Below are 27,139 nucleotides of genomic sequence, written 5' to 3' on the forward strand. Positions count from 1 at the left end.
TGGAGGCGGGGCCCTCCAAAACCATGGTATTGGAGGCAGAGCCAGCCAAAACCATGGTCTTGGAGGCGGGGCCAGCCAAAACCATGGTCTTGGAGGCGGGGCCAGTTAAAACCATGTAACTGGAGGCTGGGCCAGCCAAAACCATGTAACTGGAGGCTGGGCCAGCCAAAACCATGTAACTGGAGGCGGGGCCAGCCTAAATCATGGTATTGGAGGCGGGGCCAGCCTAAATCATGGTATTGGAGGCGGGGCCAGCCAAAACCATGGCATTGTAGGCGAGAGCCAGCAAAAACCATGGCATTGGAGGCGGGGCCAGCCAAAACCATGGCTTTGGAGGCAGGGCCAGCCAAAACCAAGGTATTGGAGGCGGGGCCAGCCAAAACCATGGTATTGGAGGCAGAGCCAGCCAAAACCAAGGTATTGGAGGTGGGGCCAGCCAAAATCATGGTATTGGAGGCGGGGCCAGCGAAAACCATGGTATTGGCGGCGGGGCCAGCGAAAACCATGTAACTGAAGGCGGGGCCAGCCAAAACCATGGTATTGGAAGCGGGGCCAGCCAAAACCATGGTATTGGAGGCGAGGCCAGCCAAAACCATGGTATTGGAGGCGGGGCCAGCCAAAACCATGGTATTGGAGGCGGGGCCAGCCAAAACCAAGGTATTGGAGGTGGGGCCAGCCAAAATCATGGTATTGGAGGCGGGGCCAGCGAAAACCATGGTCTTGGAGGCGGGGCATGCCAAAACCATGTAACTGAAGGCGGGGCCAGCCAAAACCATGGTATTGGAAGCGGGGCCAGCCAAAACCATGGTATTGGAGGCGAGGCCAGCCAAAACCATGGTATTGGAGGCGGGGCCAGCCAAAACCATGGTATTGGAGGCGGGGCCAGCCAAAGCCATGTAACTGGAGGCGGGGCCAGCCAAATCCATGTAACTGGAGGCAGGGCCAGCCAAAACCATGGAACTGGAGGCGGGGCCAGCCAAAACCATGGAACTGGAGGCGGGGCCAGCCAAAACCATGGTCTTGGAGGCGGGGCCAGCCAAAACAATGGTTTTGGATGCGGGGCCAGCCAAAACCATGGTATTGGAGGCGGGGCCAGCCAAAACCATGGTATTAGAGGCAGGGCCAGTTAAAATCATGTAACTGGAGGCGGGGCCAGCCAAAACCATGTAACTGGAGGCGGGGCCAGCCAAATCCATGGTATTGGAGGCAGGGCTTGTCAAAACCATGGTACTGGCGGTGGGCCAGCCAAAACCATGGTATTGGAGGCGGGGCCAGCCAAAACGATGCAAATGGAGGCGGAGCCAGCCAAAACCATGGTATTAGAGGCAGGGCCAGCCAAAACGATGCAAATGGAGGCGGGGCCAGCCAAAACCATGGTATTAGAGGCAGGGCCAGCCAAAACCATGTAACTGGAGGCGGGGAAAGCCAAAACCATGTAACTGGAGGCGGAGCCAGCCAAAACCAAGGTATTGGAGGCGGGGCCTGCCAAAACCATGGTATTGGAGGCGGGGCCAGCCAAAACCAAGGTATTGGAGGCGGGGCCAGCCAAAACCATGGTATTGGAGGCGGGGCCAGCCAAAACCATGGTATTGGAGGCGGGGCCAGCCAAAACCATGTAACTGGAGGCGGGGCCAGCCAAAACCATGTAACTGGGGACCAGCCAAATCCATGGTATTGGAGGCGGGGCCAGCCAAAACCATGGTATTGGAGGCAGGGCCAGCCAAAACCGTGGTCTTGGAGGCGGGGCCAGCCAAAACCATGGTCTTAGAGGCGGGGCCAGTCAATACCATGTAACTGAAGGCGGGGCCAGCCAAAACCATGGTCTTGGAGGCGGGGCCAGCCAAAACCATGGTCTTGGAGGCGGGGCCAGTCAAAACCATGGTATTGGAGGCGGGCCAGCCAAAACCATGGTATTGGAGGTGGGGCCAGCCAAATCCATGGTATTGGAGGTGGGGCCAGCCAAAACCATGGTATTGGAGGTGGGGCCAGCCAAAACCATGGTATTGGAGGCGGAGCCAGCCAAAACCATGGTATTGGAGGCGGGGCCAGCCAAAACCATGGTATTGGAGGCGGGGCCAGCCAAAACCATGCTATTGGAGGCGGGCTTGCCAAAACTAAGGTATTGGAGGCGGGGCCAGCCAAAACCATGGTATTGGAGGCAGAGCCAGCCAAAACCATGGTATTGGAGGCGGGGTCAGCCAAAACCATGGTATTGGAGGCGGGGCCAGACAAAACCATGGTCTTGGATGTGGGGCCAGCCAAAACCATGGTCTTGGAAGCGGGGCCAGCCAAAACCATGCAATGGAGGCGGGGCCAGCCAAAACCATGGTATTGGAGGCGGGGCCAGCCAAAACCATGGTATTGGAGGCGGGGCCAGCCAAAACCATGTAACTGAAGGTAGGGCCAGTTAAAACCATGTAACTGGGACCAGCCAAAACCATGTAACTGGAGGCGGGGCCAGCTAAAACCATGGCAGTGGAGGCGGGGCCAGCCAAAATCATGGTATTGGAGGCGGGGCCAACCAAAACAATGGTATTGGAGGCGGGGCCAGCCAAAACCATGGTATTGGAGGCGGAGCCTGCAAAAACCATGTAACTGGAGGCGGGGCAAGCCAAAACCATGGTATTTGAGGCAGGGCAAGCCACAATCATGGTATTGAGGCAGGGCCAGCCAAAACCATGGTATTGGAGGCGGGGCCAGCCAAAACCAAGGTATTGGAGGCGGGGCCAGCCAAAACCAAGGTATTGGAGGGAGGGCCAGCCAAAACCATGGTATTGGAGGCGGGGCCAGCCAAAACCATGGTCTTGGAGGCGGGGCCAGCCAAAACCATGGTCTTGGAGGCGGGGCCAGCCAAAACCATGGTATTGGAGGCGGGGCCAGCCAAAACCATGTAACTGGAGGCGGGGCCAGCCAAAACCATGTAACTGGGGACCAGCCAAAACCATGGTATTGGAGGCGGGGCCAGCCAAAACCATGGTATTGGAGGCAGGACCAGCCAAAACCATGGTCTTGGAGGCCGGGCCAGCCAAAACCATGGTCTTGGAGGCCGGGCCAGCCAAAACCGTGGTCTTGGAGGCGGGGCCAGCCAAAACCATGGTCTTAGAGGCGGGGCCAGCCAAAACCATGGTCTTGGAGGCGGGGCCAGCCAAAACCATGTAACTGAAGGCGGGGCCAGCCAAAACCATGGTCTTGGAGGCGGGGCCAGCCAAAACCATGGTATTGGAGGCGGGGCCAACCAAAACCATGGTATTGGAGGCGGGGCCAGCCAAAACCATGATATTGGAGGCGGGGCCAGCCAAAACCATGGTATTGGAGGCGGGGCCAGCCAAAACCATGGTATTGGAGGCGGGGCCAGCCAAAACCATGGTATTGGAGGGGGCCAGCCAAAACCATGGTCTTGGAGGCGGGGCCAGCCAAAACACTGGTGTTGGAGGTGGGGCAAGCCAAAACCATGGTCTTGGAGGCGGGGCCTGCCAAAACCATGGTCTTGGAGGCGGGGGCAGCCAAAACCATGGTATTGGAGGCGGGGCCAGCCAAAACGATGTAACTGGAGGCGGGGCCAGCCAAAACCAAGTAATTGGAGGCGGGGCCAGCCAAATCCATGGTATTGGAGGCAGGGGCCAGCCAAAACCATGGTCTTGGAGGCAGGGCCAGCCAAAACCATGTAACTGGAGGCGGGGCCAGCCAAAACCATGGTATTAGAGGCAGGGCCAGCCAAAACCATGTAACTGGAGGTGGGGAAAGCCAAAACCATGTAACTGGAGGCGGGGCCATCCAAAACCATGGGACTGGAGGCTGGGCCAGCCAAAACCATGGTATTGGAGGCAGGGCCAGCCAAAACCATGGGACTGGAGGCGGGGCCAGCCAAAACCATGGGACTGGAGGCGGGGCCAGCCAAAACCATGGTATTGGAAGCGGGGCCAGCCAAAACCATGGTATTGGAAGCAGGGCCAGCCAAAACCAAGGTATTGGAGGGAGGGCCAGCCAAAACCATGGTATTGGAGGCGGGGCCAGCCAAAACCATGGTCTTGGAGGCGGGGCCAGCCAAAACCATGGTATTAGAGGCAGGGCCAGCCAAAACCATGTAACTGGAGGTGGGGAAAGCCAAAACCATGTAACTGGAGGCGGGGCCATCCAAAACCATGGGACTGGAGGCTGGGCCAGCCAAAACCATGGTATTGGAGGCAGGGCCAGCCAAAACCATGGTATTTGAGGCAGGGCAAGCCACAATCATGGTATTGAGGCAGGGCCAGCCAAAACCATGGTATTGGAGGCGGGGCCAGCCAAAACCAAGGTATTGGAGGCGGGGCCAGCCAAAACCAAGGTATTGGAGGGAGGGCCAGCCAAAACCATGGTATTGGAGGCGGGGCCAGCCAAAACCATGGTCTTGGAGGCGGGGCCAGCCAAAACCATGGTCTTGGAGGCGGGGCCAGCCAAAACCATGGTATTGGAGGCGGGGCCAGCCAAAACCATGTAACTGGAGGCGGGGCCAGCCAAAACCATGTAACTGGGGACCAGCCAAAACCATGGTATTGGAGGCGGGGCCAGCCAAAACCATGGTATTGGAGGCAGGACCAGCCAAAACCATGGTCTTGGAGGCAGGGCCAGCCAAAACCATGGTCTTGGAGGCCGGGCCAGCCAAAACCGTGGTCTTGGAGGCGGGGCCAGCCAAAACCATGGTCTTAGAGGCGGGGCCAGCCAAAACCATGGTCTTGGAGGCGGGGCCAGCCAAAACCATGTAACTGAAGGCGGGGCCAGCCAAAACCATGGTCTTGGAGGCGGGGCCAGCCAAAACCATGGTATTGGAGGCGGGGCCAACCAAAACCATGGTATTGGAGGCGGGGCCAGCCAAAACCATGATATTGGAGGCGGGGCCAGCCAAAACCATGGTATTGGAGGCGGGGCCAGCCAAAACCATGGTATTGGAGGCGGGGCCAGCCAAAACCATGGTATTGGAGGGGGCCAGCCAAAACCATGGTCTTGGAGGCGGGGCCAGCCAAAACCATGGTGTTGGAGGTGGGGCAAGCCAAAACCATGGTCTTGGAGGCGGGGCCAGCCAAAACCATGGTATTGGAGGCAGGGCCAGTTAAAATCAAGTAACTGGAGGCGGGGCCAGCCAAAACCATATAACTGGAGGCTGGGCCAGCCAAAACCATGTAACTGGAGACGGGGCCAGCCAATACCATGGTATTGGAGGCGGGGCCAGCCAAAACCATGGTATTAGAGGCAGGGCCAGCCAAAACCATGGTATTAGAGGCAGGGCCAGCCAAAACCATGGTATTAGAGGCAGGGTCAGCTAAAATCATGGTATTAGAGGCGGGGCCAACCAAAACCATGGTATTAGAGGCAGGGCCAGCCATAACCATGTAACTGGAGGTGGGTAAAGCCAAAACCATGTACCTGGAGCCGGGGCCAGCCAAAACCATGGTATTGGAGGCGGGGCCAGCCAAACCATGTAACTGGAGGCGGGGCCAGCCAAAACCATGCTATTGGAGGCGGAGCCTGCCAAATCCATGGTATTGGAGGCGGGGCCAGCCAAAACCATGTAACTGGAAGTGGGGCAAGCCAAAACCATGGTATTTGAGGCAGGGCCAGCCACAACCATGGTATTGAGGCAGGGCCAGCCAAAACCATGGTATTGGAGGCAGGGCCAGCCAAAACCATGGTATTGGAGGCAGGGCCAGCGAAAACCATGTAACTGGAGGCGGGTCCATCCAAAACCATGGTATTGGAGGTTGGGCCAGCCAAAACCATGGTAGCGGAGGCAGGGCCAGCCGAAACCATGGTATTGGAGGCGTGGCCAGCCAAAATCATGTAACTGGAGGCAGGGTCAGCCAAAACCATGGTATTGGAGGCGGGGCCAGCAAAAACCATGGTATTGGAGGCGGGTCCAGCCAAAACCAAGGTATTGGAGGGAGGACCAGCCAAAACCATGGTATTGGAGGCGGGGCCAGCCAAAACCATGGTATTGGAGGCGGGGCCAGCCAAAACCATGGTCTTGGAGGCGGGGCCAGCCAAAACCATGGTCTTGGAGGCGGGGCCAGCCAAAACCATGGTCTTGGAGGCGGGGCCAGCCAAAACCATGGTCTAGGAGGCGGGGCCAGCCAAAACCATGGTATTGGAGGCGGGGCCAGCCAAAACCATGTAACTGGAGGCAGGGCCAGTTAAAACCATGTAACTGGCGACCAGCCAAAACCATGTACCTGGAGCCGGGGCCAGCCAAAACCATGGTATTGGAGGCGGGGCCAGCCAAAACCATGGTATTGGAGGCGGGGCCAACCAAATCCATGGTATTGGAGGCAGGGCCAGCCAAAAAAATTGTATTAGAGGCGGGGCCAGCCAAAACCATGGTACTGGAGGCGGGGTCAGCCAATACCATGGTATTGGAGGCGGGGCCAGCCAAAACCATGGTCTTGGAGGCGGAGCCAGCCAAAACCATGTTCTTGGAGGCGGGGCCTGCCAAAACCATGGTCTTGGAGGCAGGGCCAGCCAAAACCATGGTATTGGAGGCAGGGCCAGTTAAAATCAAGTAACTGGAGGCGGGGCCAGCCAAAACCATATAACTGGAGGCTGGGCCAGCCAAAACCATGTAACTGGAGACGGGGCCAGCCAATACCATGGTATTGGAGGCGGGGCCAGCCAAAACCATGGTATTAGAGGCGGGGTCAGCTAAAATCATGGTATTAGAGGCGGGGCCAACCAAAACCATGGTATTAGAGGCAGGGCCAGCCATAACCATGTAACTGGAGGTGGGTAAAGCCAAAACCATGTAACTGGAGGCGGGGCCAGCCAAAACCATATGACTGGAGGCGGGGCCATCCAAAACCATGGGACTGGAGGCTGGGCCAGCCAAAACCTTGGTATTGGAGGCAGGGCCAGCCAAAACCATGGGACTGGAGGCGGGGCCAGCCAAAACCATGGTATTGGAGGCGGGGCCAGCCAAAACCATGGTATTGGAAGCGGGGCCAGCCAAAACCATGGTATTGGAAGCGGGGCCAGCCAAAACCATGGTATTGGAAGCGGGGCCAGCCAAAACCATGTAACTGGAGGCGGGGCCAATCAAAACCATGGTATTGGAGGCGGGGCCAGCCAAAACCATGGTATTGGAAGCAGGGCCAGCCAAAACCATGGTATTGGAGGCGGGGCATGCCAAAACCATGTAACTGAAGGCGGGGCCAGCCAAAACCATGGTATTGGAGGCGGGGCCAGCCAAAACCATGGTATTGGAGGTGGGGCCAGCCAGAACCATGGTCTTGGAGGCGGGGCATGCCAAAACCATGTAACTGAAGACGGGGCCAGCCAAAACCATGGTATTGGAGGCGGGGCCAGCCAAAACCATGGTATTGGAAGCGGGGCCATGCAAAACCATGGTATTGGAAGCGGGGCCAGCCAAAACCATGTAACTGGAGGCGGGGCCAATCAAAACCATGGTATTGGAGGCGGGGCCAGCCAAAACCATGGTATTGGAAGCAGGGCCAGCCAAAACCATGGTATTGGAGGCAGGGCCAGCCAAAACCATGCTATTGGAGGCGGGGCCAGCCAAAACCATGGTATTGGAGGCGGGGCCAGCCAAATCCATGGTATTGGAGGCGGGGCCTGCCAAATCCATGGTTTTGGAGGCGGGGCCTGCCAAATCCATGGTTTTGGAGGCGGGGCCTGCCAAATCCATGGTATTGGAGGCGGGGCCCTCCAAAACCATGGTATTGGAGGCAGAGCCAGCCAAAACCATGGTCTTGGAGGCGGGGCCAGCCAAAACCATGGTCTTGGAGGCGGGGCCAGTTAAAACCATGTAACTGGAGGCTGGGCCAGCCAAAACCATGTAACTGGAGGCGGGGCCAGCCTAAATCATGGTATTGGAGGCGGGGCCAGCCTAAATCATGGTATTGGAGGCGGGGCCAGCCAAAACCATGGCATTGTAGGCGAGAGCCAGCAAAAACCATGGCATTGGAGGCGGGGCCAGCCAAAACCATGGCTTTGGAGGCAGGGCCAGCCAAAACCAAGGTATTGGAGGCGGGGCCAGCCAAAACCATGGTATTGGAGGCAGAGCCAGCCAAAACCAAGGTATTGGAGGTGGGGCCAGCCAAAATCATGGTATTGGAGGCGGGGCCAGCGAAAACCATGGTATTGGAGGCGGGGCCAGCAAAAACCATGTAACTGAAGGCGGGGCCAGCCAAAACCATGGTATTGGAAGCGGGGCCAGCCAAAACCATGGTATTGGAGGCGAGGCCAGCCAAAACCATGGTATTGGAGGCGGGGCCAGCCAAAACCATGGTATTGGAGGCGGGGCCAGCCAAAACCAAGGTATTGGAGGTGGGGCCAGCCAAAATCATGGTATTGGAGGCGGGGCCAGCGAAAACCATGGTCTTGGAGGCGGGGCATGCCAAAACCATGTAACTGAAGGCGGGGCCAGCCAAAACCATGGTATTGGAAGCGGGGCCAGCCAAAACCATGGTATTGGAGGCGAGGCCAGCCAAAACCATGGTATTGGAGGCGGGGCCAGCCAAAACCATGGTATTGGAGGCGGGGCCAGCCAAAGCCATGTAACTGGAGGCGGGGCCAGCCAAATCCATGTAACTGGAGGCAGGGCCAGCCAAAACCATGGAACTGGAGGCGGGGCCAGCCAAAACCATGGAACTGGAGGCGGGGCCAGCCAAAACCATGGTCTTGGAGGCGGGGCCAGCCAAAACAATGGTTTTGGATGCGGGGCCAGCCAAAACCATGGTATTGGAGGCGGGGCCAGCCAAAACCATGGTATTAGAGGCAGGGCCAGTTAAAATCATGTAACTGGAGGCGGGGCCAGCCAAAACCATGTAACTGGAGGCGGGGCCAGCCAAATCCATGGTATTGGAGGCAGGGCTTGTCAAAACCATGGTACTGGCGGTGGGCCAGCCAAAACCATGGTATTGGAGGCGGGGCCAGCCAAAACGATGCAAATGGAGGCGGAGCCAGCCAAAACCATGGTATTAGAGGCAGGGCCAGCCAAAACGATGCAAATGGAGGCGGGGCCAGCCAAAACCATGGTATTAGAGGCAGGGCCAGCCAAAACCATGTAACTGGAGGCGGGGAAAGCCAAAACCATGTAACTGGAGGCGGAGCCAGCCAAAACCAAGGTATTGGAGGCGGGGCCTGCCAAAACCATGGTATTGGAGGCGGGGCCAGCCAAAACCAAGGTATTGGAGGCGGGGCCAGCCAAAACCATGGTATTGGAGGCGGGGCCAGCCAAAACCATGGTATTGGAGGCGGGGCCAGCCAAAACCATGTAACTGGAGGCGGGGCCAGCCAAAACCATGTAACTGGGGACCAGCCAAATCCATGGTATTGGAGGCGGGGCCAGCCAAAACCATGGTATTGGAGGCAGGGCCAGCCAAAACCGTGGTCTTGGAGGCGGGGCCAGCCAAAACCATGGTCTTAGAGGCGGGGCCAGTCAATACCATGTAACTGAAGGCGGGGCCAGCCAAAACCATGGTCTTGGAGGCGGGGCCAGCCAAAACCATGGTCTTGGAGGCGGGGCCAGTCAAAACCATGGTATTGGAGGCGGGCCAGCCAAAACCATGGTATTGGAGGTGGGGCCAGCCAAATCCATGGTATTGGAGGTGGGGCCAGCCAAAACCATGGTATTGGAGGTGGGGCCAGCCAAAACCATGGTATTGGAGGCGGAGCCAGCCAAAACCATGGTATTGGAGGCGGGGCCAGCCAAAACCATGGTATTGGAGGCGGGGCCAGCCAAAACCATGCTATTGGAGGCGGGCTTGCCAAAACTAAGTTATTGGAGGCGGGGCCAGCCAAAACCATGGTATTGGAGGCAGAGCCAGCCAAAACCATGGTATTGGAGGCGGGGTCAGCCAAAACCATGGTATTGGAGGCGGGGCCAGACAAAACCATGGTCTTGGATGTGGGGCCAGCCAAAACCATGGTCTTGGAAGCGGGGCCAGCCAAAACCATGCAATGGAGGCGGGGCCAGCCAAAACCATGGTATTGGAGGCGGGGCCAGCCAAAACCATGGTATTGGAGGCGGGGCCAGCCAAAACCATGTAACTGAAGGTAGGGCCAGTTAAAACCATGTAACTGGGACCAGCCAAAACCATGTAACTGGAGGCGGGGCCAGCTAAAACCATGGCAGTGGAGGCGGGGCCAGCCAAAATCATGGTATTGGAGGCGGGGCCAACCAAAACAATGGTATTGGAGGCGGGGCCAGCCAAAACCATGGTATTGGAGGCGGAGCCTGCAAAAACCATGTAACTGGAGGCGGGGCAAGCCAAAACCATGGTATTTGAGGCAGGGCAAGCCACAATCATGGTATTGAGGCAGGGCCAGCCAAAACCATGGTATTGGAGGCGGGGCCAGCCAAAACCAAGGTATTGGAGGCGGGGCCAGCCAAAACCAAGGTATTGGAGGGAGGGCCAGCCAAAACCATGGTATTGGAGGCGGGGCCAGCCAAAACCATGGTCTTGGAGGCGGGGCCAGCCAAAACCATGGTCTTGGAGGCGGGGCCAGCCAAAACCATGGTATTGGAGGCGGGGCCAGCCAAAACCATGTAACTGGAGGCGGGGCCAGCCAAAACCATGTAACTGGGGACCAGCCAAAACCATGGTATTGGAGGCGGGGCCAGCCAAAACCATGGTATTGGAGGCAGGACCAGCCAAAACCATGGTCTTGGAGGCAGGGCCAGCCAAAACCATGGTCTTGGAGGCCGGGCCAGCCAAAACCGTGGTCTTGGAGGCGGGGCCAGCCAAAACCATGGTCTTAGAGGCGGGGCCAGCCAAAACCATGGTCTTGGAGGCGGGGCCAGCCAAAACCATGTAACTGAAGGCGGGGCCAGCCAAAACCATGGTCTTGGAGGCGGGGCCAGCCAAAACCATGGTATTGGAGGCGGGGCCAACCAAAACCATGGTATTGGAGGCGGGGCCAGCCAAAACCATGATATTGGAGGCGGGGCCAGCCAAAACCATGGTATTGGAGGCGGGGCCAGCCAAAACCATGGTATTGGAGGCGGGGCCAGCCAAAACCATGGTATTGGAGGGGGCCAGCCAAAACCATGGTCTTGGAGGCGGGGCCAGCCAAAACCATGGTGTTGGAGGTGGGGCAAGCCAAAACCATGGTCTTGGAGGCGGGGCCTGCCAAAACCATGGTCTTGGAGGCGGGGGCAGCCAAAACCATGGTATTGGAGGCGGGGCCAGCCAAAACGATGTAACTGGAGGCGGGGCCAGCCAAAACCAAGTAATTGGAGGCGGGGCCAGCCAAATCCATGGTATTGGAGGCAGGGGCCAGCCAAAACCATGGTCTTGGAGGCAGGGCCAGCCAAAACCATGTAACTGGAGGCGGGGCCAGCCAAAACCATGGTATTAGAGGCAGGGCCAGCCAAAACCATGTAACTGGAGGTGGGGAAAGCCAAAACCATGTAACTGGAGGCGGGGCCATCCAAAACCATGGGACTGGAGGCTGGGCCAGCCAAAACCATGGTATTGGAGGCAGGGCCAGCCAAAACCATGGGACTGGAGGCGGGGCCAGCCAAAACCATGGGACTGGAGGCGGGGCCAGCCAAAACCATGGTATTGGAAGCGGGGCCAGCCAAAACCATGGTATTGGAAGCAGGGCCAGCCAAAACCAAGGTATTGGAGGGAGGGCCAGCCAAAACCATGGTATTGGAGGCGGGGCCAGCCAAAACCATGGTCTTGGAGGCGGGGCCAGCCAAAACCATGGTATTAGAGGCAGGGCCAGCCAAAACCATGTAACTGGAGGTGGGGAAAGCCAAAACCATGTAACTGGAGGCGGGGCCATCCAAAACCATGGGACTGGAGGCTGGGCCAGCCAAAACCATGGTATTGGAGGCAGGGCCAGCCAAAACCATGGTATTTGAGGCAGGGCAAGCCACAATCATGGTATTGAGGCAGGGCCAGCCAAAACCATGGTATTGGAGGCGGGGCCAGCCAAAACCAAGGTATTGGAGGCGGGGCCAGCCAAAACCAAGGTATTGGAGGGAGGGCCAGCCAAAACCATGGTATTGGAGGCGGGGCCAGCCAAAACCATGGTCTTGGAGGCGGGGCCAGCCAAAACCATGGTCTTGGAGGCGGGGCCAGCCAAAACCATGGTATTGGAGGCGGGGCCAGCCAAAACCATGTAACTGGAGGCGGGGCCAGCCAAAACCATGTAACTGGGGACCAGCCAAAACCATGGTATTGGAGGCGGGGCCAGCCAAAACCATGGTATTGGAGGCAGGACCAGCCAAAACCATGGTCTTGGAGGCAGGGCCAGCCAAAACCATGGTCTTGGAGGCCGGGCCAGCCAAAACCGTGGTCTTGGAGGCGGGGCCAGCCAAAACCATGGTCTTAGAGGCGGGGCCAGCCAAAACCATGGTCTTGGAGGCGGGGCCAGCCAAAACCATGTAACTGAAGGCGGGGCCAGCCAAAACCATGGTCTTGGAGGCGGGGCCAGCCAAAACCATGGTCTTGGAGGCGGGGCCAACCAAAACCATGGTATTGGAGGCGGGGCCAGCCAAAACCATGATATTGGAGGCGGGGCCAGCCAAAACCATGGTATTGGAGGCGGGGCCAGAAAAAACCATGGTATTGGAGGGGGCCAGCCAAAACCATGGTCTTGGAGGCGGGGCCAGCCAAAACCATGGTGTTGGAGGTGGGGCAAGCCAAAACCATGGTCTTGGAGGCGGGGCCTGCCAAAACCATGGTCTTGGAGGCGGGGGCAGCCAAAACCATGGTATTGGAGGCGGGGCCAGCCAAAACGATGTAACTGGAGGCGGGGCCAGCCAAAACCAAGTAATTGGAGGCGGGGCCAGCCAAATCCATGGTATTGGAGGCAGGGGCCAGCCAAAACCATGGTCTTGGAGGCAGGGCCAGCCAAAACCATGTAACTGGAGGCGGGGCCAGCCAAAACCATGGTATTAGAGGCAGGGCCAGCCAAAACCATGTAACTGGAGGTGGGGAAAGCCAAAACCATGTAACTGGAGGCGGGGCCATCCAAAACCATGGGACTGGAGGCTGGGCCAGCCAAAACCATGGTATTGGAGGCAGGGCCAGCCAAAACCATGGGACTGGAGGCGGGGCCAGCCAAAACCATGGGACTGGAGGCGGGGCCAGCCAAAACCATGGTATTGGAAGCGGGGCCAGCCAAAACCATGGTATTGGAAGCAGGGCCAGCCAAAACCATGGTATTGGAAGCGGGGCCAGCCAAAACCATGTAACTGGAGGCGGGGCCAATCAAAACCATGGTATTGGAGGCGGGGCCAGCCAAAACCATGGTATTGGAAGCAGGGCCAGCCAAAACCATGGTATTGGAGGCGGGGCATGCCAAAACCATGTAACTGAAGGCGGGGCATGCCAAAACCATGGTCTTGGAGGCGGGGCATGCCAAAACCATGGTATTGGAAGCGGGGCCATGCAAAACCATGGTATTGGAAGCAATGCCAGCCAAAACCATGTAACTGGAGGCGGGGCCAATCAAAACCATGGTATTGGAAGCAGGGCCAGCCAAAACCATGGTACTGGAGGCAGGGCCAGCCAAAACCATGGTATTGGAGGCGGGGCCAGCCAAAACCATGGTATTGGAGGCGGGGCCAGCCAAAACCATGGTATTGGAGGCGGTGCCAGCCAAATCCATGGTATTGGACGCGTGGCGAGCCAAAACCATGGTATTGGAGGCGGGGCCAGCCAAAACCATGGTATTGGAGGCGGGGCATGCCAAAACCATGTAACTGAAGGCGGGGCCAGCCAAAACCATGGTATTGGAGGCGGGGCCAGCCAAAACCATGGTATTGGAGGTGGGGCCAGCCAAAACCATGGTCTTGGAGGCGGGGCATGCCAAAACCATGTAACTGAAGACGGGGCCAGCCAAAACCATGGTATTGGAGGCGGGGCCAGCCAAAACCATGGTATTGGAAGCGGGGCCATGCAAAACCATGGTATTGGAAGCGGGGCCAGCCAAAACCATGTAACTGGAGGCGGGGCCAATCAAAACCATGGTATTGGAGGCGGGGCCAGCCAAAACCATGGTATTGGAAGCAGGGCCAGCCAAAACCATGGTATTGGAGGCGGGGCCAGCCAAAACCATGGTATTGGAGGCGGGGCCAGCCAAAACCATGGTATTGGAGGCGGTGCCAGCCAAATCCATGGTATTGGAGGCGGTGCCAGCCAAATCCATGGTATTGGACGCGTGGCGAGCCAAATCCATGGTATTGGAGGCGGGGCCATCCAAAACCATGGTATTGGAGGCGGGGCCAGTCAAAACCATGGTATTGGAGGCAGAGCCAGCCAAAACCATGGTCTTGGAGGCGGGGCCAGCCAAAACCATGGTCTTGGAGGCGGGGCCAGACAAAACCATGGTATTGGAGGCGGGGCCAGTTAAAACCATGTAACTGGAGGCTGGGCCAGCCAAAACCATGTAACTGGAGGCTGGGCCAGCCAAAACCATGTAACTGGAGGCGGGGCCAGCCTAAACCATGGTATTGGAGGCGTGGCCAGCCTAAACCATGGTATTGGAGGCGGGACCAGCCAAAACCATGGCATTGGAGGCGGGACCAGCCAAAACCATGGCTTTGGAGGCGGGGCCAGCCAAAACCATGGTATTGGAGGCGGAGCCAGCCAAAATCATGGTATTGGAGGCGGGGCCAGCGAAAACCATGGTATTGGAGGCGGGGCCAGCGAAAACCATGTAACTGAAGGCGGGGCCAGCCAAAACCATGGTCTTGGAGGCTGGGCCAGCCAAAACCATGGTCTTGGAGGCGGGGCCAGCCAAAACCATGGTCTTGGAGGCGGGGCCAGCCAAAACCATGGTCTTGGAGGCGGGGCCAGCCAAAACAATGGTCTTGGAGGCGGGGCCAGCCAAAACCATGGTCTTGGAGGCGGGGCCAGCCAAAACCATGGTATTAGAGGCAGGGCCAGCCAAAACGATGCAAATGGAGGCGGGGCCAGCCAAAACCATGGTATTAGAGGCAGGGCCAGCCAAAACCATGTAACTGGAGGCGGGGAAAGCCAAAACCATGTAACTGGAGGCGGAGCCAGCCAAAACCAAGGTATTGGAGGCGGGGCCTGCCAAAACCATGGTATTGGAGGCGGGGCCAGCCAAATCCATGGTATTGGAAGCGGGGCCAGCCAAATCCATGGTATTGGAGGCGGGGCCAGCCAAAACCATGGTTTTGGAGGCGGGGCCTGCCAAATCGCGGGGCCAGCCAAAACCATGGTATTGGAGGCGGGGCCAGCCAAAACCATGGTATTAGAGGCGGGGCCAGCCAAAACCATGGTGTTAGAGGCAGGGCCAGCCAAAACCATGTAACTGGAGGCGGGGCCAACCAAAACCATGCTATTGGAGGCGGGGCCAGCCAAAACCATGGTATTGGAGGCGGGGCCAGCCAAAACCATGGTATTGGAGGCGGGGCCAGCCAAAACCATGGTACTGGAGGTCGGGCCAGCCTATACCATGGTATTGGAGGCGGGGCGAGCCAAAACCAAGGTATTGGAGGCGGGGCCAGCCAAAACCATGGTATTGGAGGCGGGGCCAGCCAAAACCATGGTATTGGAGGGGGGGCCAGCCAAAACCATGCAACTGAAGGCGGGGCCAGCCAAAACCATGTGACTGGAGGCGGGGCCAGCCAAAACCATGGTATTGGAGGCGGGGCCAGCCAAAACCATGGTATCGGAGGCGGGGCCTGCCAAAACCATGGTATCAGAGGCGGGGCCAGCCAAAATCAGGCAACTGGAGGCGTGGCCATCCAAAACCATGGGACTGGAGGCGGGGCCAGCCAAAACCATGGTATTGGAGGCGGGGCCAGCCAAAACCATGGTCTTGGAGGCGGGGCATGCCAAAACCATGGTCTTGAAGGCGGGGCCAGCCAAAACCATGGTATTGGAGGCGGGGCCTGCCAAAACCATGGTATTGGAAGCGGGGCCAGCCAAAACCATGGTATTGGAAGCAGCGCCAGCCAAAACCATGTAACTGGAGTCGGGGCCAGCCAAAACCATGGTATTGGAGGTGGGGCCAGTCAAAACCATGGTATTGGAGGTGGGGGAGCCTAAACCATGGTATTGGAGGCGGGGCCAGCCTAAACCAGGCAACTGGAGGCGGGGCCAGCCAAAACCATGGTATTGGAGGCAGGGCCAGCTAAAACCATGGTATTGGAGGTGGGGCCAGGCAAAACCATGTAACTGAACGCGGAGTCAGCCAAAACCATGGTATAAAACCATGGTATTGGAGGCAGGGCCAGAAAAAAAAACATGGTATTGGAGGCGGGGCCAGGCAAAACCATGGTATTGGAGGCGGGGCCAGGCAAAACCATGTAACTGAAGGCGGGATCAGCCAAAACCATGTAACTGGAGGCGGCGCCTGCCAAAACCATGATATTGGAGGCAGGGCCAGCATAAATCATGGTATTGGAAGCGGGCCAGCCAAAACCAGGCAACTGGAGGCGGGGCCAGCCAAAACCATGGTATCGGAGGCGGGGTCAGCCAAAACCATGGTATTGGAGGCGGGGCCAGCCAAAACCATGGTATTGGAGGCAGGGCCAGCCAAAACCATTGTATTGGAGGCGGGGCCAGCCTAAACCAGGCAACTGGAGGCGGGGCCAGCCAAAACCATGGTATTGGAGGCAGAGCCAGCCAAAACCATGGTATTGGAGGCGGGGTCAGGCAAAACCATGTTATTGGAGGTGGGGCCAGGCAAAACCATGGTTTTGGAGGCGGCCAGGCAAAACCATGTAACTGGAGGCGGGGCCAGCTAAAACCATGGTATTGGAGGCGCGGTCAGCCAAAACCATTTGACTGGAGGCGGGGCCAGCCTAAACCAGGCAACTGGAGGCAGGTCCAGCCAAAACCATGGTATTGGAGGCGGAGCCAGCCAAAACCATGGTATTGGAGGTGGAGCCAGCCAAAACCATGGTATTGGAGGTGGGGCCAGGCAAAACTATGTAACTGAAGGCGGGGTCAGCCAAAACCATGGTATAAAACCATGGTATTGGAGGCGTGGCCAGCCATGGTATTGGAGGCGTGGCCAGCCATGGTATTGGAGGCGGGGCCAGCCAAAACCATGGTATTGGAGGCGGGGCCAGCCAAAACCATGGTATTGGAGGCGGGCCAGCCAAAGCCATGGTATTAGAGGCGAGGCCAGCCAAAACCATGTAACTGGAGGCGGGGCCAGCCAAAACCATGGTATTGGAGGCAGGGCCAGCCTAAACCAGGCTACTGGAGGCGGGGCCAGCCAAAACCATGGTATTGGAGGCGGGGCCAGCCAAAACCATGGTATTGGAGGCGGGGCCAGCCAAAACCATGGTATTGGAGGCGGGGCCAGCCAAAACCATGTAACTGGAGGCGGGGTCAGCCAAAACCATGTAACTGGAGGCAGGGACAGCCAAAGACATGGTATTGGAGGCAGGGCCAGCCAAAACCATGGTATTGGAGGCGGGGGAGCCTAAACCATGGGATTGGAGGCGGGGCCAGCCTAAACCAGGCAACTGGAGGCGGGGCCAGCCACAACCATGGTATTGGAGGCAGGTCCAGCCACAACCATGGTATTGGAGGCGGGGACAGCCAAAGCCATGGAACTGAAGGCAGGGTCAGACAAAACCATGGTATAAAACCATGGTATTGGAGGTGGGGCCAGCCAAAACCATGGTATTGGAGGTGGGCCAGCCATGGTATTGGAGGCGGGGCCAGCCAAAACTATGGTATTAGAAGCGGGCCAGCCAAAACCATGGTATTGGAGGCCGGACCAGCCATAACCATGGTATTGGAGGCTGTCCAGCCGAAACCATGGTATTGGAGGCGGGGCCAGGCAAAACCATGGTATTGGAGGCAGGGCCAGGCAAAACCATGTAACTGGAGGCGGGGCCAGCCAAAACCATGGTATTGGAGGCAGGGCCAGCCACAACGATGGTATTGGAGGCGGGGCCAGCCACAACCATGGTATTGGAGGCAGGGCCAGCCACAACCATGGTATTGGAGGCAGGGCCAGCCACAACCATGGTATTGGAGGCAGGGCCAGCCACAACCATGTTATTGGAGGCGGGGTCAGGCCCGCCAAAACCATGGTATTGGAGGCGGGGTCAGTACTGGTAGGGGTAATTAGATTGCCCCTGGGTCTGTTTTTCGAGGGGGCACTGTGCAGTCCCCCCTCGTCGAGTTTCTGGCTGGTGGCAGTGGTAACCACGCGAAATATTCCACCGGAATATTTCCTATGGGATTTTCCCATTCATTTTAAACGCACCACTTTTTTTCGTGCAATGTTAAAGATACCGCTGGATTATTTATTTAATATTTATTCCCCGGTTGGGTCTTTTTGCCAGGACTCGGTTTTAAAATGGCATTTGTGTTCGCCTCTGTAACTCCAACCCAAGTCGAGCCCTTTGTTCCACTTTTTGGCGGGCTTCTGCACAAAAGCCCCCAAAAGTGGTGCCACTCTGTCTGGGTCTACAGGATGTGTGGGAGGTAGGTTTAAGCACCCTGGACTGAGTTGCCTCGGCAACTCAAGTCGCACTCTTGTGTGATTGGCCCAGTGGTGAGCCCATGTTTGAGTGACAGCTAGGACTGATGAAGGGGGGTATTCTGCATAAAAGCAGGGCTTTGGGACCTGGAACTTCAGAAGTCGCCACAGGACCAAAGAATCCAAAGAGGGAGAAGCTGAGCCAACCTGCAATGACGACACCACCGGTGGAGCCCTGCTGAACCGTCTCACCACTTCCCAACGACAGAGAAGTTCTTCATCCCGGAAAGTCTTCTTCCTCTGAACTGGTGGGGATAACCAGTTTGCCCTCTTTTTTGCCTTCCTGGATCGTCTCGTGGTCGAATCGCCCGTGCCAAGCACCTCGGCGGCCGGATAGCCACGCTTCACCACTACCGCGAATAAAAGGTAGTACCTTTTAACCAGGAAACTCCGTAGCTAGTTTCTTCCCTGGCAGTGCAACGACCTCTAGCTTTCCTCCACGTTGAGATATTCTCTTCCCCTGGACGAAGCACCGACTTGCACCCGCTGCCAGGATTAACTGCCCCCGCTGGAGCTTTCTCACCATTTCTGGTACTGGGTCCCGCCTGCTCTCCCTTGCAACAGACCGTTCAAGATGTCCTGTAAATCCTTGACTTTCTATCCTGTGGTGACTTGGGACCTGCTAACTAACTTTTCCTGACTTGATCCAACCCTTTTTGAACTATCTGCAAAGACTCTTTAAAGTACTATTCAACTGTGTGATCTTGGACACATTCTGCCTTGCTCTCTCCAAGAGTGGGCCTGGCCTATGACTTTCTTGCTCCTCAGTATACTCTGCCTTTTCTGACATGCTCTGGTTCTCTTAAAGTGTTGGTATTGTGTATTTTCCTAATTCTGCCTTTTTCCCTCCCTTTTTAACTAACTTATTGGAGTGCCATCTTAGGTTAAGCGCTCAGCTCTGTCTGAAAATAAGTGGTGTTTTAACTAATACTTGTTCAATAAGTAATCAGTGATGTATATATATTAATAGTGACTGTGTTTGAACTTGCTTGCCATATTAGTGTTAGTGTATATTACAAAGTGTGTTCTTAAATAAATGGCGGGGCCAGCCAAAACCATGGTATTGGAAGCGGGGCCAGCCAAAACCATGGTATTGGAAGCGGGGCCAGCCAAAACCATGTAACTGGAGTCGGGGCCAGCCAAAACCATGGTATTGGAGGCGGGGCCAGTCAAAACCATGGTATTGGAAGCGGGGCCAGCCAAAACCATGGTATTGGAAGCAGGCCAGCCAATACCATGGTATTGGAGGCGGGGCCAGCCAAAACCATGGTATTGGAGGCGGGGCCAGCCAAAACCATGGTATTGGAGGCGGGGCCAGCCAAAACCATGTTATTGGAGGCGGGGCCAGCCAAAACCATGCTATTGGAGGCGGGGCCACCCTAAACCAGGCAACTGGAGGCGGGGCCAGCCAAAACCATGGTATTGGAGGCGGAGCCAGCCAAAACCATGTTATTGGAGGTGGGGCCAGGCAAAACCATGGTATTGGAGGCGGGGCCAGGCAAAACCATGGTATTAGAGGCGGGGCCAGGCAAAACCATGGTATTAGAGGCGGGGCCAGCCAAAACCATGGTATAAATCCATGGTATTGGAGTCGGGGCCAGCCATGGTATTGGAGTCGGGGCCAGCCAAAGCCATGGTATTGAAGGCGGGGCCAGCCATGGTATTGGAGGCGGGGCCAGCCAAAACCATGGTATTGGAGGCGGGGCCAGCCAACACCATGCTATTGGAGGCAGGGCCAGCCTAAACCAGGCAACTGGAGGCGGGGCAAGCCAAAACCATGGTATTGGAGGCGGGGCCAGGCAAAACCATGGTACTAGAGGCGGGGCCAGGCAAAACCATGTAACTGAAGGCGGGGTCAGCCAAAACCATGGTATAAAACCATGGTATTGGAGGCAGGCCAGCCATGGTATTGGAGTCGGGGCCAGCCAAAGCCATGGTATTGGAGGCGGGGCCAGCCAAAACCATTGTATTGGAGGCAGGGCCAGCCAAAACCATGGTATTGGAGGTGGGGGAGCATAAACCATGGTATTGGAGGCGGGGCCAGCTAAAACCATGGTATTGGAGGCAGGGCCAGATAAAACCATGGTATTGGAGGTGGGGCCAGGCAAAACCATGTAACTGAAGGCGGAGTCAGCCAAAACCATGGTATAAAACCATGGTATTGGAGGCAGGGCCAGAATAAAAAACATGGTATTGGAGGCGGGGCCAGGCAAAACCATGGTATTGGAGGCGGGGCCAGGCAAAACCATGTAACTGAAGGCGGGATCAGCCAAAACCATGTAACTGGAGGCGGGGCCAGTCAAAACCATGTAACTGGAGGCGGGGCAATCCAAACCATGGTATTGGAGGCGGCGCCTGCCAAAACCATGATATTGGAGGCGGGGCCAGCCTAAATCATGGTATTGGAAGCGGGCCAGCCAAAACCAGGCAACTGGAGGCGGGGCCAGCCAAAACCAGGCAACTGGAGTCGGGGCCAGCCAAAACCATGGTATCGGAGGCGGGGCCAGCCAAAACCATGGTATCGGAGGCGGGGCCAGCCAAAACCATGGTATTGGAGGCAGGGCCAGCCAAAACCATGGTATTGGAGGCGGGGCCAGCCAAAACCATTGTATTGGAGGCGGGGCCAGCCTAAACCAGGCAACTGGAGGTGGGGCCAGCCAAAACCATGGTATTGGAGGCAGAGCCAGCCAAAACCATGGTATTGGATGCGGGGTCAGGCAAAACCATGTTATTGGAGGTGGGGCCAGGCAAAACCATGGTATTGGAGGCGGGGCCAGGCAAAACCATGGTATTGGAGGCGGGCCAGGCAAAACCATGTAACTGGAGGCGGGGCCAGCTAAAACCATGGTATTGGAGGCGCGGTCAGCCAAAACCATTTGACTGGAGGCGGGGCCAGCCTAAACCAGGCAACTGGAGGCAGGTCCAGCCAAAACCATGGTATTGGAGGCGGAGCCAGCCAAAACCATGGTATTGGAGGTGGAGCCAGCTAAAACCATGGTATTGGAGGTGGGGCCTGGCAAAACTATGTAACTGAAGGCGGGGTCAGCCAAAACCATGGTATAAAACCATGGTATTGGAGGCGTGGCCAGCCATGGTATTGGAGGCGGGGCCAGCCATGGTATTGGAGGCGGGGCCAGCCAAAACCATGGTATTGGAGGCGGGGCCAGCCAAAACCATGGTATTGGAAGCGGGGCCAGCCAAAACCATGTAACTGGAGTCGGGGCCAGCCAAAACCATGGTATTGGAGGCGGGGCCAGTCAAAACCATGGTATTGGAAGCGGGGCCAGCCAAAACCATGGTATTGGAAGCAGGCCAGCCAATACCATGGTATTGGAGGCGGGGCCAGCCAAAACCATGGTATTGGAGGCGGGGCCAGCCAAAACCATGTTATTGGAGGCGGTGCCAGCCAAAACCATGCTATTGGAGGCGGGGCCACCCTAAACCAGGCAACTGGAGGCGGGGCCAGCCAAAACCATGGTATTGGAGGCGGAGCCAGCCAAAACCATGTTATTGGAGGTGGGGCCAGGCAAAACCATGGTATTGGAGGCGGGGCCAGGCAAAACCATGGTATTAGAGGCGGGGCCAGGCAAAACCATGTAACTGAAGGCGGGGTCAGCCAAAACCATGGTATAAATCCATGGTATTGGAGTCGGGGCCAGCCATGGTATTGGAGTCGGGGCCAGCCAAAGCCATGGTATTGAAGGCGGGGCCAGCCATGGTATTGGAGGCGGGGCCAGCCAAAACCATGGTATTGGAGGCGGGGCCAGCCAAAACCATGCTATTGGAGGCAGGGCCAGCCTAAACCAGGCAACTGGAGGCGGGGCCAGCCAAAACCATGGTATTGGAGGCAGAGCCAGCCAAAACCATGGTATTGGAGGCGGGGCCAGCCAAAACCATGGTATTGGAGGTGGGGCCAGGCAAAACCATGGTATTGGAGGCGGGGCCAGGCAAAACCATGGTACTAGAGGCGGGGCCAGGCAAAACCATGTAACTGAAGGCGGGGTCAGCCAAAACCATGGTATAAAACCATGGTATTGGAGGCAGGCCAGCCATGGTATTGGAGTCGGGGCCAGCCAAAGCCATGGTATTCGAGGCGGGGCCAGCCAAAACCATTGTATTGGAGGCAGGGCCAGCCAAAACCATGGTATTGGAGGTGGGGGAGCCTAAACCATGGTATTGGAGGCGGGGCCAGCCTAAACCAGGCAACTGGAGGCGGGGCCAGCCAAAACCATGGTATTGGAGGCAGGGCCAGCTAAAACCATGGTATTGGAGGTGGGGCCAGGCAAAACCATGTAACTGAAGGCGGAGTCAGCCAAAACCATGGTATAAAACCATGGTATTGGAGGCAGGGCCAGAAAAAAAAACATGGTATTGGAGGCGGGGCCAGGCAAAACCATGGTATTGGAGGCGGGGCCAGGCAAAACCATGTAACTGAAGGCGGGATCAGCCAAAACCATGTAACTGGAGGCGGGGCCAGTCAAAACCATGTAACTGGAGGCGGGGCAATCCAAACCATGGTATTGGAGGCGGCGCCTGCCAAAACCATGATATTGGAGGCGGGGCCAGCCTAAATCATGGTATTGGAAGCGGGCCAGCCAAAACCAGGCAACTGGAGGCGGGGCCAGCCAAAACCAGGCAACTGGAGTCGGGGCCAGCCAAAACCATGGTATTGGAGGCAGGGCCAGCCAAAACCATGGTATTGGAGGCGGGGCCAGCCAAAACCATGGTATTGGAGGCGGGGCCAGCCAAAACCATGGTATTGGAGGCGGGGCCAGCCAAAACCATTGTATTGGAGGCGGGGCCAGCATAAACTAGGCAACTGGAGGTGGGGCCAGCCAAAACCATGGTATTGGAGGCAGAGCCAGCCAAAACCATGGTATTGGAGGCGGGGTCAGGCAAAACCATGTTATTTGAGGTGGGGCCAGGCAAAACCATGGTATTGGAGGCGGGGCCAGGCAAAACCATGGTATTGGAGGCGGGCCAGGCAAAACCATGTAACTGGAGGCGGGGCCAGCTAAAACCATGGTATTGGAGGCGCCGTCAGCCAAAACCATTTGACTGGAGGCGGGGCCAGCCTAAACCAAGCAACTGGAGGCAGGTCCAGCCAAAACCATGGTATTGGAGGCGGAGCCAGCCAAAACCATGGTATTGGAGGTGGAGCCAGCCAAAACCATGGTATTGGAGGTGGGGCCAGGCAAAACTATGTAACTGAAGGCGGGGTCAGCCAAAACCATGGTATAAAACCATGGTATTGGAGGCGTGGCCAGCCATGGTATTGGAGGCGGGGCCAGCCATGGTATTGGAGGCGGGGCCAGCCAAAACCATGGTATTGGAGGCGGGGCCAGCCAAAACCATGGTATTGGAGGCGGGCCAGCCAAAGCCATGGTATTAGAGGCGAGGCCAGCCAAAACCATGTAACTGGAGGCGGGGCCAGCCAAAACCATGGTATTGGAGGCGGGGCCAGCCTAAACCAGGCTACTGGAGGCGGGGCCAGCCAAAACCATGGTATTGGAGGCGGGGCCAGCCAAAACCATGGTATTGGAGGCGGGGCCAGCCAAAACCATGGTATTGGAGGCGGGGCCAGCCAAAACCATGGTATTGGAGGCGGGGCCAGCCAAAATCATGGTACTGGAGGCGCGGTCAGCCAAAACCATGTAACTGGAGGCGGGGCCAGCCACAACCATGGTATTGGAGGCAGGGCCAGCCACAACCATGGTATTGGAGGCGGGGACAGCCAAAGACATGGTATTGGAGGCAGGGCCAGCCAAAACCATGGTATTGGAGGCGGGGGAGCCTAAACCATGGGATTGGAGGCGGGGCCAGCCTAAACCAGGCAACTGGAGGCGGGGCCAGCCACAACCATGGTATTGGAGGCAGGTCCAGCCACAACCATGGTATTGGAGGCGGGGACAGCCAAAGCCATGGAGCTGAAGGCAGGGTCAGACAAAACCATGGTATAAAACCATGGTATTGGAGGTGGGGCCAGCCAAAACCATGGTATTGGAGGTGGGCCAGCCATGGTATTGGAGGCGGGGCCAGCCAAAACTATGGTATTAGAAGCGGGCCAGCCAAAACCATGGTATTGGAGGCCGGGCCAGCCATAACCATGGTATTGGAGGCTGTCCAGCCGAAACCATGGTATTGGAGGCGGGGCCAGGCAAAACCATGGTATTGGAGGCAGGGCCAGGCAAAACCATGTAACTGGAGGCGGGGCCAGCCAAAACCATGGTATTGGAGGCAGGGCCAGCCACAACGATGGTATTGGAGGCGGGGCCAGCCACAACCATGGTATTGGAGGCAGGGCCAGCCACAACCATGGTATTGGAGGCAGGGCCAGCCACAACCATGGTATTGGAGGCGGGGTCAGGCCAGCCAAAACCATGATATTGGAGGCGGGGTCAGTACTGGTAGGGGTAATTAGATTGCCCCTGGGTCTGTTTTTCGAGGGGGCACTGTGCAGTCCCCCCTCGTCGAGTTTCTGGCTGGTGGCAGTGGTAACCACGCGAAATATTCCACCGGAATATTTCCTATGGGATTTTCCCATTCATTTTAAACGCACCACTTTTTTTCGTGCAATGTTAAAGATACCGCTGGATTATTTATTTAATATTTATTCCCCGGTTGGGTCTTTTTGCCAGGACTCGGTTTTAAAATGGCATTTGTGTTCGCCTCTGTAACTCCAACCCAAGTCGAGCCCTTTGTTCCACTTTTTGGCGGGCTTCTGCACAGAAGCCCCCAAAAGTGGTGCCACTCTGTCTGGGTCTACAGGATGTGTGGGAGGTAGGTTTAAGCACCCTGGACTGAGTTGCCTCGGCAACTCAAGTCGCACTCTTGTGTGATTGGCCCAGTGGTGAGCCCATGTTTGAGTGACAGCTAGGACTGATGAAGGGGGGTATTCTGCATAAAAGCAGGGCTTTGGGACCTGGAACTTCAGAAGTCGCCACAGGACCAAAGAATCCAAAGAGGGAGAAGCTGAGCCAACCTGCAATGACGACACCACCGGTGGAGCCCTGCTGAACCGTCTCACCACTTCCCAACGACAGAGAAGTTCTTCATCCCGGAAAGTCTTCTTCCTCTGAACTGGTGGGGATAACCAGTTTGCCCTCTTTTTTGCCTTCCTGGATCGTCTCGTGGTCGAATCGCCCGTGCCAAGCACCTCGGCGGCCGGATAGCCACGCTTCACCACTACCGCGAATAAAAGGTAGTACCTTTTAACCAGGAAACTCCGTAGCTAGTTTCTTCCCTGGCAGTGCAACGACCTCTAGCTTTCCTCCACGTTGAGATATTCTCTTCCCCTGGACGAAGCACCGACTTGCACCCGCTGCCAGGATTAACTGCCCCCGCTGGAGCTTTCTCACCATTTCTGGTACTGGGTCCCGCCTGGTCTCCCTTGCAACAGACCGTTCAAGATGTCCTGTAAATCCTTGACTTTCTATCCTGTGGTGACTTGGGACCTGCTAACTAACTTTTCCTGACTTGATCCAACCCTTTTTGAACTATCTGCAAAGACTCTTTAAAGTACTATTCAACTGTGATATCTTGGACACATTCCGCCTTGCTCTCTCCAAGAGTGGGCCTGGCCTATGACTTTCTTGCTCCTCAGTATACTCTGCCTTTTCTGACATGCTCTGGTTCTCTTAAAGTGTTGGTATTGTGTATTTTCCTAATTCTGCCTTTTTCCCTCCCTTTTTAACTAACTTATTGGAGTGCCATCTTAGGTTAAGCGCTCAGCTCTGTCTGAAAATAAGTGGTGTTTTAACTAATACTTGTTCAATAAGTAATCAGTGATGTATATATATTAATAGTGACTGTGTTTGAACTTGCTTGCCATATTAGTGTTAGTGTATATTACAAAGTGTGTTCTTAAATAAATGGCGGGGCCAGCCAAAACCATGGTATTGGAAGCGGGGCCAGCCAAAACCATGGTATTGGAAGCGGGGCCAGCCAAAACCATGTAACTGGAGTCGGGGCCAGCCAAAACCATGGTATTGGAGGCGGGGCCAGTCAAAACCATGGTATTGGAAGCGGGGCCAGCCAAAACCATGGTATTGGAAGCAGGCCAGCCAATACCATGGTATTGGAGGCGGGGCCAGCCAAAACCATGGTATTGGAGGCGGGGCCAGACAAAACCATGGTATTGGAGGCGGGGCCAGCCAAAACCATGTTATTGGAGGCGGGGCCAGCCAAAACCATGCTATTGGAGGCGGGGCCACCCTAAACCAGGCAACTGGAGGCGGGGCCAGCCAAAACCATGGTATTGGAGGCGGAGCCAGCCAAAACCATGTTATTGGAGGTGGGGCCAGGCAAAACCATGGTATTGGAGGCGGGGCCAGGCAAAACCATGGTATTAGAGGCGGGGCCAGGCAAAACCATGGTATTAGAGGCGGGGCCAGCCAAAACCATGGTATAAATCCATGGTATTGGAGTCGGGGCCAGCCATGGTATTGGAGTCGGGGCCAGCCAAAGCCATGGTATTGAAGGCGGGGCCAGCCATGGTATTGGAGGCGGGGCCAGCCAAAACCATGGTATTGGAGGCGGGGCCAGCCAAAACCATGCTATTGGAGGCAGGGCCAGCCTAAACCAGGCAACTGGAGGCGGGGCCAGCCAAAACCATGGTATTGGAGGCGGGGCCAGGCAAAACCATGGTACTAGAGGCGGG

Source organism: Ambystoma mexicanum, chromosome 1p (assembly GCF_040938575.1).
Source record: "Ambystoma mexicanum isolate Mex_15411 chromosome 1p, UKY_AmexF1_1, whole genome shotgun sequence".
Lineage (NCBI taxonomy): Eukaryota > Metazoa > Chordata > Amphibia > Caudata > Ambystomatidae > Ambystoma > Ambystoma mexicanum.